Raw genomic sequence first — 11,602 nt, forward strand, 5'->3', positions numbered from 1 at the left:
ATTTAGCACTGCTGCTTTTCCTGTGCTAGCAGTATGGATTTAGACATTGGCTCATCCTTTATGCAGTTCAGAGAATGACTTCAGGAAAAGTCCTAATCCAGCAAAGGTGGATTCTTCAATAAGGAAAAATACAGCTCAGATTGCAAGAATAAAGATGGAATGGGTCTTTGCTGTGTTCTGCCTCTTCCAAGCATGTAAGATTTTTCACTCAGGGGTGGTGACCCCAGCACTTGCTCTTGTTGAACCTCATCCCATTGGCCCCAGCCTATTGATCAGCCTGTCCTGGTCTCTCTGTGGGGCCTGTTTACCCTAAGGCAGATCAGCACTTCCTAACAACTTGCTGTCATGTGCAAAATTATTGAGGGTGCACTGGATAGATGCATAATGCAAGGGGCTTTGACTGGTTTGCCTACAGAGGAACCCACATTGGTGATTCTCTGAGCAGCAGCAGCAAAGCCTCACATGTGGAGGCTGACCAGATTGCAGAAGGGGAACAGGATACAAACAGTTTGAGGAGCTGCTTCACTGACATTTCCAACACTGTTTTGGTAAAGGCCTTCGCTAAGCACAGTGACCTGAGATAAGCACAGAGTCAAGTTTAACATGCCTGAGAGGAGGATCTGGAGAGGAGGATGTCAGAAGTGCTCCAGTGTTACCATGATGACTGGCTTCCCACTTGCCCCCCATTGTAATTGCACTGCTTGGCACTGGAAGGCACCAGCCTGGAGCTCCGGCTGCAAGGCTCCGCCAAATGCAGGAAACAACAGACACCCAGAGACTGGTGAAGTACAGAAATCTGAATGCTGAATTCAGATTCAGGAAAGAATAGGTCCTGTTTCACTGGGTTACACAGCTTCTGTTGGTTAATAATATTTATTGATATCCTTGTTACCGGAAACAGAGAAGAAGAGCGATTATCTTCTGTGGAGAAACCTACACTAGGGAACCTGCTGTAGCAGGGGATTTGGTCTAGGGGATCTCGTGAGGTTCAAATGACTTCCAACCCTGTTGATCTGGGATCTCCCCTGGCTTCAGGAGGTGACTCTGGCCTTACCTCCCAGAAGTCAATACAGCCATGGCTGGGAGCCTTGTGCTGCAGGCAGCAAGGTATGCAGGTGAAGCACAGCTGGTCTGACAGCTGCCATCACGCTCCTGTCCTACAGGGCTGTCTCCTTACCTACCAGACCACTCTGTGCCTGCAGGGCTGCCTTGGTTCAACACCCACAGGCTCCCAGCCAAGCCTTTCTCTGTTGGCCTTTGAGAAATATTCCTGCCTCGTGCACATGTGATTTTGCAACATGGGGTAGACAGCAGTTGCTCCTGCTGTTTTCTCTACAGCATAAGCTCACCCAAAGGAGCCAGAGCCCATGCAGCTGAAGAGGCTGCTGCACATGTGGGCATCCTAATCATCATTGTTAGAGCCCCTTTGAGCTGCTTGGATCGAGCCATCTGGCCTTTTGCTCAGAGGACGTTCAGACCACCGGTGGCTGAGGGAGCAATCAGCAAAGGGCTGTGTGATGTCAGGTGCTGAGACTTTGACATGACCGGCACTGATCTTCAGCTTTGTTCCCTCTGTGGCATTTCAGCACTAAAATGAGTTTCTGCATATGCTGCAAATTCTTATGTTTCCTCAGGAGCAGTAGTTTTGATTTTCCATTTCTGTCCAAATGATTTTCCAGGGACAGTGTGTTTGGAACATAACCTGTGGGGTGGCACATGAGGAGCACAGCATCCATGGGAAATACCACCCCATTTTATTTTAAAGAAAGGCCCGGGCAGCTCCCACCTGCTTAGTAAAGAGCGTCCCCAGGAGCTCTGTCCAGAGATATGCCTCCAAATTGAGGCAGTGCCGTGGCTCAGTGGCCATGTGCCCACCCTGGGCAGCTGAGAAGGGTGGAGTCGGGCAGCCCATTTGTGACATCAGCAGGAATGCATTGCATCACAATGCAGGGGATGGGTTTAGGGCCACAGGCAGGCAGCGCTGCTGCATTTTTGACCTGGGCCAATGGTGAGTGCAGCAGCAGGGGAAGGTCGGGCTGGACGAGGGATGTGGTGCAAACACCGGCCCCTGTGGGAGCACCACGGGCAGTGCTTGGAACTGTCCCTGCCAGCGCTGGCCTCGGTCCCTGCTGCCACCCAGCTCCCTCGTACCCACTGCTCCTACCTGAGCACAGGGCCATGCGGCTCCTGGCCCCGCTCCCTCCCAGCCCCACTGAGCCCCTCTCTCCCATCTCTTGCAGATCATGGCTTTGGTGTTTGTTCTCGCATTGTTGGTGCGGGCGCTAAGTGTCAGTGTCAATACTGATGTGCTCATGCTCGAGAACGTGCAGCGGCGCGAGGTTGATCTGCAAAAGCACATGATACCTCCGCAGCACGAGATTGAGCAGAGGAATGAGCAGCAGAGCTGGGTGGACATGTCATCTCTGCTCTTTGCTCTGCTGCAGCACTGGAAGATCTGTTTCAGTATGGGACTGATTCTGTTGCTCTTTTGGAACATGGTGCAGTCCCTAAAAATGAAAAAGCGTGATGAAAGCAGCAGTGAAAATGACAGCTCCAGTGGCAAGGAGGAGGCATCGGGAGTGAAGGAAGAGGAAGAGGAAGAGGTGGAAAAGGAGGAACAGGAGGAACATCAGGAGGAACAGGTGGAACAGCAGGTGCAGGAGGAAGAGGAACAGGTGGAACAGGAGGAACAGCAGGTGCAGGAGGAACAGGTGGAACAGGAGGAACAGCAGGTGCAGGAGGAGCAGGTGGAACAGGGCGGACAGCAGGAGCAGGTAGAACAGCAGGAGCAGGTGGAATTGGTGGAAAAGGAGGAACAGGAAGAAGAGGAGGATGACGAGGAAGAAGACTTCAAAGATTCAGCACTGACAAAATTTCTCACAAGGCGTGCCCTGGAAAAGGTGGAAGGAAGGGCCACCAGGTGCCCTATAGTGGAGGAGCTGATGAACGAGCTCGTGCAGACCTTCAGATTCATCTGGTCCAACAGCTTCTTCCCGGTGCTGCAGCCTGCCATTGGGGTGGGCAGTGCCTTTGAAGGCTGGAGTCCCCAGGAGTGGGACAATGTGTACTGCCTGCTCGTGCCCATAGAGCCTCCCCCCGGGCACACCTTCCTCCTGGAGCTGGGAGATGAAGGGCACGGGCTGGCAAGGAACTCCCGCGTCCGCGTGGAGCTTCAGTGCATGTGCCAAAGGGAGAAGCAGCTGGGGAATGTGCTGTGCTTCCTCCACCACCATGAGGAAGAGCTGAGCCAAAATCAGGACCCCAGCCTGCTACAGACTCTCTGCACTGACTCCTACCTGGATGTGGAGAGAACTGTCACCTGGTTCACCGCACAGGTGGCAGCAATCTGGAAGACCACCCACCACGCGCACGCCTACAGCCTGAAGGTGCTGCCTTCCAGACGCTCCTGCAAGCTCCAGCTGACAGAAGCCTACAGCGGGGAAAAAGTCCTCGTCGAGCTGCTGTTCGGGGTGCAGCAAGAATACTCGGACATCTACCTGACCAGCCAGAACACAGACGCCGGCTTTACGCCCAGCACAACATGGCCACAGAGCTGTGCTGTGGCAGAAAAGAAGTTCTTCCAGCACACGGCCAGGAGTACCGGACAGGACAGCTCCCACCTGCACTGCCTGACGTTGCTTGCCAGCATCTTAGTGGGCATGGGCTTTTCCACCTATGTCATCAAGACTCTTGTCCTCCACACTTTGGCCATCATCCCTTTGAAGAAGTGGCGCAGGAAGTATTTCCTGAATCGGATGGAGAATCTCCTGCGGTACCTGCGCTTCTGCCTGGATGAGAAATGCCTGAACCACTTCTTCCTTGGCAGCAAGTCGGTGCACAGCACGATTGTCCTGCCGCAGTCCTTCCGATCCGCCAAGCCGCTCAACCTCTTCCAGCACCTGGAGGAGGACCCGGACGCCCACTCCATAGCGCTGCATGAGTTCAGGGAGCTGAAAGATCGCTACATCAGACTGCTGCTGTTCGGACGCTGAGAGAGACCTTTGTCCGAACCCTTCTCTTGTTTTGGCTGCAAGCTCACATCCTGTGAGCAATAAGACTCTGAGACCTATTTAGGAGGCCAGAGGTGGCTGTTTCCTTGTGGCAGTCAGTGTCACGTTGGAGAGAGCTTACCAGTGGAAGATCCGGCCTGTGACCAAATGACTCCATCTTGGTATGGGAGATCTGGGGATGGAACCATTGTATCTTGTGAAGGCAAGATGCAAACAGATGCTTCCCTGCTCCCTCTGACGACCATCTCTACTGAAGATCAACATCTGAACTACGAGTCATGCTGGAAACCCAGTGGTGACTAATTCTCTCTTGCTTTCTACAAAGACTCTTTGCTTTTATTTCCTATCTCTTTTCTATCACCCGACTTCCCTTCCCCATTTCCCTAAACAACAACAACTTTTAATAAACTCTTATAAACTATATATCCTGTTGTGTCTCAATCTCGCCGTCGTGTGTACGTATATTGAAAGAATATAGAGGCCACTAAGATGGTCAGGGTGCTGGAGCAGCTCTCCTGTGAGAAATGGTTGAGGGAACTGGGCTTGTTTAGCTTAGAGAAGGCTCTGGGGAGATCTCGTTGTGGCCTTGCAGTACTTGAAGGGAGCGTATACAGAGGAGGAATTGCTGTGTCACGGTGTTATCTAGATCAATCTATGTCTGTGACGGGGAGGGGCAGTAGGCTCCTGTTCCCCCTGGCTCCCAGCGTATAGGAAGGGAAAATAAGAAAGGGGTAGGGAGATGGGAGCTGGACTCAAGGAAACAAACAGAGAAGTGGCAACGATCTAAGGAGGAAAACTTATTATTTTACTAATTACAATCTAATGGAAATTGAGGCTAATAAGCCAAGTAAAATAAAAGGGAAAGAGAGAGAGAGGTTTTCCGAAGACCGAGAAGCCTACTTTGAAACTGAAGGTGCCACGGCTTGGAAGCACACCCAGACTCGCTACCAGGCAGTTTGAGAGAGAGACAGCATCACTTCCGTGATGTGTTTCCCTCTCTGACTGTGAGACCCTCTGGGACATGTACTTGTTCTCTGTGCTCTATATGATGTTATGATGTGGAATACCAATAGAAAAATGTACAAAACCATGACATTGTGAGGGTGGGCAGTGATAGGACAAGGGGGAATGGCTTTAAATTCAGACAGGGAAAGTTTAGGTTGGATCTTAGGAGGAAGTTTTTCACTCAGAGGCTGGTGACGCACTGGAACGGGTTGCCCAAGGAGGCTGTGGATGCCCCATCCCTGCAGGCATTCAAGGCCAGGCTGGATGTGGCTCTGGGCAGCCTGGGCTGCTGGTTGGTGACCCTGCACACAGCAGGGGGTTGGGACTGGATGAGCACTGTGGACCTTTGCAACCCCGGCCATTTCATGATTGTATGATGGGTGACATAAATCGCTGTCTGATTATTGTTGCAATATGCTTCTTTTCATGTGCTCTTAACCAAATACTGCTGGTGTTGCCCTGGGTGTCCTGTTTGGGGTCGTATCCTGGTAGATGCTTTACGAATACAAATGGTGCATAAAGGCCTGTATAGTTCATTAGGACCAGATCTCATGTCCATCGATAGCAGTATTATATAGAAATAATATACCTTTACATATATAAAAATGATAGACCTTTCAGAAGGGTATATAAATGCAGCACAGTGGACAAACATATATTACTCTGTCCACCTGTTTGACAAAAATGTATATATTATTTTATACCCTGAAGCAGGGGTTTTAATATTCCTTCACCAATATTTTGATATAATCATCAATGACTATAACTGCTCTGCTCTGGATCTTCTTGTCATCTTTCTAAATGTCTGCTCCATTTTTTCATCATGTTGGACCAAAAATATAGCGTGGTGATGAACTACACAGGTCTGTTTTGTGCTGTAGATGCTTAGCCCTGGAAGTTTATCAGTAAATAAGAGAGATGAAAAATCCACTTTAGAGAGAGGATTAGGTAAAAAATTCAGCTTCTTGAAAGTAATCTGAGAGGTACTACTGACGTATTCGCCAATTAACCTGACTTATCCCAGGACTTCAACTGTCCCGGGGAGAGAGACACAAACATGGATGCCATCATGTCTTCTCTCAATATATTGCTCTGTCACACACCTTATATGCCATCCTAAATCCCGCGCAGACACGTACACCCGCTACGCAAAACCCGATGCACGCGAGAGAACCTATACACACACCTACCTAAACCCGCAGCCCACTAACTCTTAACCTACAGGCCTAACTCAGCTATTCTAGAACACTCCATCTACTCAGAACTACTGTATGCACTCATAAATCCTCGCAAAGACAACTTAGCACCCCAACGTACTACAGAACTCTGTGATCAGTGGGAGGTTGGCACAGGTTTGCTGTTAAAAATGGCACTTTCTGCCCTTCTGTGTCCATGGGCTCCTGAAGGATTTGTAAATCCTTGTGCTAAAGGTGGATGAGGCTTGCACATCTCCTGCCACCTGATTATTACCTGTGCAGATGGAACATATCTCTGGGTTCTGCCTGCAGGTAGCAAGGACAGAGCAATCCCACATGGACAGGGACTTGCCAAGGTATAGCTGAAAGCAGGTGGTAGATAAGATGAATTGCCTTCCAGCAATTTGCAACCAGAATGAGGAGAAATTTCATATGATAGTGAGCTGCAGTTCCTCCTATCAAACCTGGCCTGGTGCTAAGCCTTCTAACAGCTATTGTCTCGGACCATTTAGAAGAGAGAGTCCCATTCAGCATTTCCTGTCCCTGCTGTTACCTGGAGGCTTTTTGCTGTGCTCTCACTGCTCCTTTCCATGCTGATCTTTGGGATGCTGCATTGCTGTAGCATCACTGAGGAGCAGTTAGAGAATCACAGAATCATCATCATAGACTCATAGGATGGCTGGGGCTGAACAGTACCACAATGATCATCTAATTCCATCGCTGGTGGCACCGCAAAGATGAAAGGAAGAGGCTTTGTGTTATAGGAGCATTGCCATGCAGTGCTGATTGCCTATAGGGTTTCAAGCAAGGAAACACCAAAATAATAGATCAGAGCACCCATGATTTTGTGTTGTGTTCACGACAGTATTTGGCCCCTTATTTGCTATGGTGAGTTTCATTTGCTGGAAACCTTCATCTCTCTTTTAAATGATCATTCTTTGGTTTGAATCAAGCTTTAAATGGGAGTCAGTGAATGCGCTCCTGGATTTCTGTATGTGTTTGCCCGGTGGGATAGGTTGTAGTTAAGTGAAATGCATGGTGTAAGCAAAGAGAAATTGCTGTATGCAAACCATAATTTTTGCGTACTTACTGTTTGGAGTGCTGATGAAAGGGATGTATCACAGCATTTTTATCATGTCGGCTGCTCTCCCTGTCTCACTGCCTGAAGGGTGGCAAAGGGCCCCTTTCATCTGGAGGATTATGAGGCCATCATGGTAAACAGCAACACCTGGTTGGGTTGACATTGTTGGAGCTTTCATCTTTTGTTCGAAGTTTTGAAGTGTTCCTTGTGGTTCTTTTGTTCCCCGAGTCATGACTTGATGTTTAGCGAGATCAGGGAGGAGCAGCTTCTTGCTGGAGTCATTAATGTGGATGGGGAGGGGAGAAGACAGTGGCCAGCTGAGTGCTTCCAGAGTCCCAAGGTTGGGGATGGCCCTACAGGTTTGGAGCTCAGTTCTGGCTGCACAGAGGGTGCCTGGATCTCTGCTTCTGCTGCTTTCACCCCAACAAATGCTCCTTAAGAATGAAATGCAACATGCCGCTTGGCTTCATACCTCTTAATCCCAGAACAGGAGTCCATCCACAAGCGGATGAGAGAAACTGACAACAAAGGACTTAGCAAAGAGACACTGACAGAGTCAGTGGGCAGTGCTGCCAGTTTCTGCCTGCACTTGTAACCAACCACCCAGCCTTGCCACCATCACACTGGCTTCCTGAGCTCATTCATTTACTCTGGGGGGTGCCTGCAGGGCCTGGAGCGTGCAGGAGTGGAACGGGAGGCTGTCCATGAGGCACTGTGCTCGGGGGGATTTCCCTGGCTGGAGCATTGCATGTTCTCTGCCTTGCAGCCTCTGAATGCAGACAGAGCCGGATCCTGGTGGGCGAATGCCAAAGAAATCTCTTAGTTGGTAGCCGAGTCTCATACTTGCCTTTATGATATTCTTTTAACATCAAAGTAAGATTCATATATAAAGCAGAGCACCCAAGAATATATCTCTAGTAATGGTGACAGTGAAATGTCATTTTTGGATGGAATGTTTTTATTTCCCTTCCTTTTTAGTCTCACCTTTTTTAGTTTTCTATCCACTGATTTTGCCCAGAATTTCCAACCTGTGGAAATATATTCCCGTGTTTATTTAGCACTGCTGCTTTTCCTGTGCTAGCAGTATGGATTTAGACATTGGCTCATCCTTTATGCAGTTCAGAGAATGACTTCAGGAAAAGTCCTAATCCAGCAAAGGTGGATTCTTCAATAAGGAAAAATACAGCTCAGATTGCAAGAATAAAGATGGAATGGGTCTTTGCTGTGTTCTGCCTCTTCCAAGCATGTAAGATTTTTCACTCAGGGGTGGTGACCCCAGCACTTGCTCTTGTTGAACCTCATCCCATTGGCCCCAGCCTATTGATCAGCCTGTCCTGGTCTCTCTGTGGGGCCTGTTTACCCTAAGGCAGATCAGCACTTCCTAACAACTTGCTGTCATGTGCAAAATTATTGAGGGTGCACTGGATAGATGCATAATGCAAGGGGCTTTGACTGGTTTGCCTACAGAGGAACCCACATTGGTGATTCTCTGAGCAGCAGCAGCAAAGCCTCACATGTGGAGGCTGACCAGATTGCAGAAGGGGAACAGGATACAAACAGTTTGAGGAGCTGCTTCACTGACATTTCCAACACTGTTTTGGTAAAGGCCTTCGCTAAGCACAGTGACCTGAGATAAGCACAGAGTCAAGTTTAACATGCCTGAGAGGAGGATCTGGAGAGGAGGATGTCAGAAGTGCTCCAGTGTTACCATGATGACTGGCTTCCCACTTGCCCCCCATTGTAATTGCACTGCTTGGCACTGGAAGGCACCAGCCTGGAGCTCCGGCTGCAAGGCTCCGCCAAATGCAGGAAACAACAGACACCCAGAGACTGGTGAAGTACAGAAATCTGAATGCTGAATTCAGATTCAGGAAAGAATAGGTCCTGTTTCACTGGGTTACACAGCTTCTGTTGGTTAATAATATTTATTGATATCCTTGTTACCGGAAACAGAGAAGAAGAGCGATTATCTTCTGTGGAGAAACCTACACTAGGGAACCTGCTGTAGCAGGGGATTTGGTCTAGGGGATCTCGTGAGGTTCAAATGACTTCCAACCCTGTTGATCTGGGATCTCCCCTGGCTTCAGGAGGTGACTCTGGCCTTACCTCCCAGAAGTCAATACAGCCATGGCTGGGAGCCTTGTGCTGCAGGCAGCAAGGTATGCAGGTGAAGCACAGCTGGTCTGACAGCTGCCATCACGCTCCTGTCCTACAGGGCTGTCTCCTTACCTACCAGACCACTCTGTGCCTGCAGGGCTGCCTTGGTTCAACACCCACAGGCTCCCAGCCAAGCCTTTCTCTGTTGGCCTTTGAGAAATATTCCTGCCTCGTGCACATGTGATTTTGCAACATGGGGTAGACAGCAGTTGCTCCTGCTGTTTTCTCTACAGCATAAGCTCACCCAAAGGAGCCAGAGCCCATGCAGCTGAAGAGGCTGCTGCACATGTGGGCATCCTAATCATCATTGTTAGAGCCCCTTTGAGCTGCTTGGATCGAGCCATCTGGCCTTTTGCTCAGAGGACGTTCAGACCACCGGTGGCTGAGGGAGCAATCAGCAAAGGGCTGTGTGATGTCAGGTGCTGAGACTTTGACATGACCGGCACTGATCTTCAGCTTTGTTCCCTCTGTGGCATTTCAGCACTAAAATGAGTTTCTGCATATGCTGCAAATTCTTATGTTTCCTCAGGAGCAGTAGTTTTGATTTTCCATTTCTGTCCAAATGATTTTCCAGGGACAGTGTGTTTGGAACATAACCTGTGGGGTGGCACATGAGGAGCACAGCATCCATGGGAAATACCACCCCATTTTATTTTAAAGAAAGGCCCGGGCAGCTCCCACCTGCTTAGTAAAGAGCGTCCCCAGGAGCTCTGTCCAGAGATATGCCTCCAAATTGAGGCAGTGCCGTGGCTCAGTGGCCATGTGCCCACCCTGGGCAGCTGAGAAGGGTGGAGTCGGGCAGCCCATTTGTGACATCAGCAGGAATGCATTGCATCACAATGCAGGGGATGGGTTTAGGGCCACAGGCAGGCAGCGCTGCTGCATTTTTGACCTGGGCCAATGGTGAGTGCAGCAGCAGGGGAAGGTCGGGCTGGACGAGGGATGTGGTGCAAACACCGGCCCCTGTGGGAGCACCACGGGCAGTGCTTGGAACTGTCCCTGCCAGCGCTGGCCTCGGTCCCTGCTGCCACCCAGCTCCCTCGTACCCACTGCTCCTACCTGAGCACAGGGCCATGCGGCTCCTGGCCCCGCTCCCTCCCAGCCCCACTGAGCCCCTCTCTCCCATCTCTTGCAGATCATGGCTTTGGTGTTTGTTCTCGCATTGTTGGTGCGGGCGCTAAGTGTCAGTGTCAATACTGATGTGCTCATGCTCGAGAACGTGCAGCGGCGCGAGGTTGATCTGCAAAAGCACATGATACCTCCGCAGCACGAGATTGAGCAGAGGAATGAGCAGCAGAGCTGGGTGGACATGTCATCTCTGCTCTTTGCTCTGCTGCAGCACTGGAAGATCTGTTTCAGTATGGGACTGATTCTGTTGCTCTTTTGGAACATGGTGCAGTCCCTAAAAATGAAAAAGCGTGATGAAAGCAGCAGTGAAAATGACAGCTCCAGTGGCAAGGAGGAGGCATCGGGAGTGAAGGAAGAGGAAGAGGAAGAGGTGGAAAAGGAGGAACAGGAGGAACATCAGGAGGAACAGGTGGAACAGCAGGTGCAGGAGGAAGAGGAACAGGTGGAACAGGAGGAACAGCAGGTGCAGGAGGAACAGGTGGAACAGGAGGAACAGCAGGTGCAGGAGGAGCAGGTGGAACAGGGCGGACAGCAGGAGCAGGTAGAACAGCAGGAGCAGGTGGAATTGGTGGAAAAGGAGGAACAGGAAGAAGAGGAGGATGACGAGGAAGAAGACTTCAAAGATTCAGCACTGACAAAATTTCTCACAAGGCGTGCCCTGGAAAAGGTGGAAGGAAGGGCCACCAGGTGCCCTATAGTGGAGGAGCTGATGAACGAGCTCGTGCAGACCTTCAGATTCATCTGGTCCAACAGCTTCTTCCCGGTGCTGCAGCCTGCCATTGGGGTGGGCAGTGCCTTTGAAGGCTGGAGTCCCCAGGAGTGGGACAATGTGTACTGCCTGCTCGTGCCCATAGAGCCTCCCCCCGGGCACACCTTCCTCCTGGAGCTGGGAGATGAAGGGCACGGGCTGGCAAGGAACTCCCGCGTCCGCGTGGAGCTTCAGTGCATGTGCCAAAGGGAGAAGCAGCTGGGGAATGTGCTGTGCTTCCTCCACCACCATGAGGAAGAGCTGAGCCAAAATCAGG

This window comes from Coturnix japonica, unplaced genomic scaffold, assembly GCF_054131305.1.
Source record: "Coturnix japonica strain WE unplaced genomic scaffold, WE-NBRP24 Scf041, whole genome shotgun sequence".
Lineage (NCBI taxonomy): Eukaryota > Metazoa > Chordata > Aves > Galliformes > Phasianidae > Coturnix > Coturnix japonica.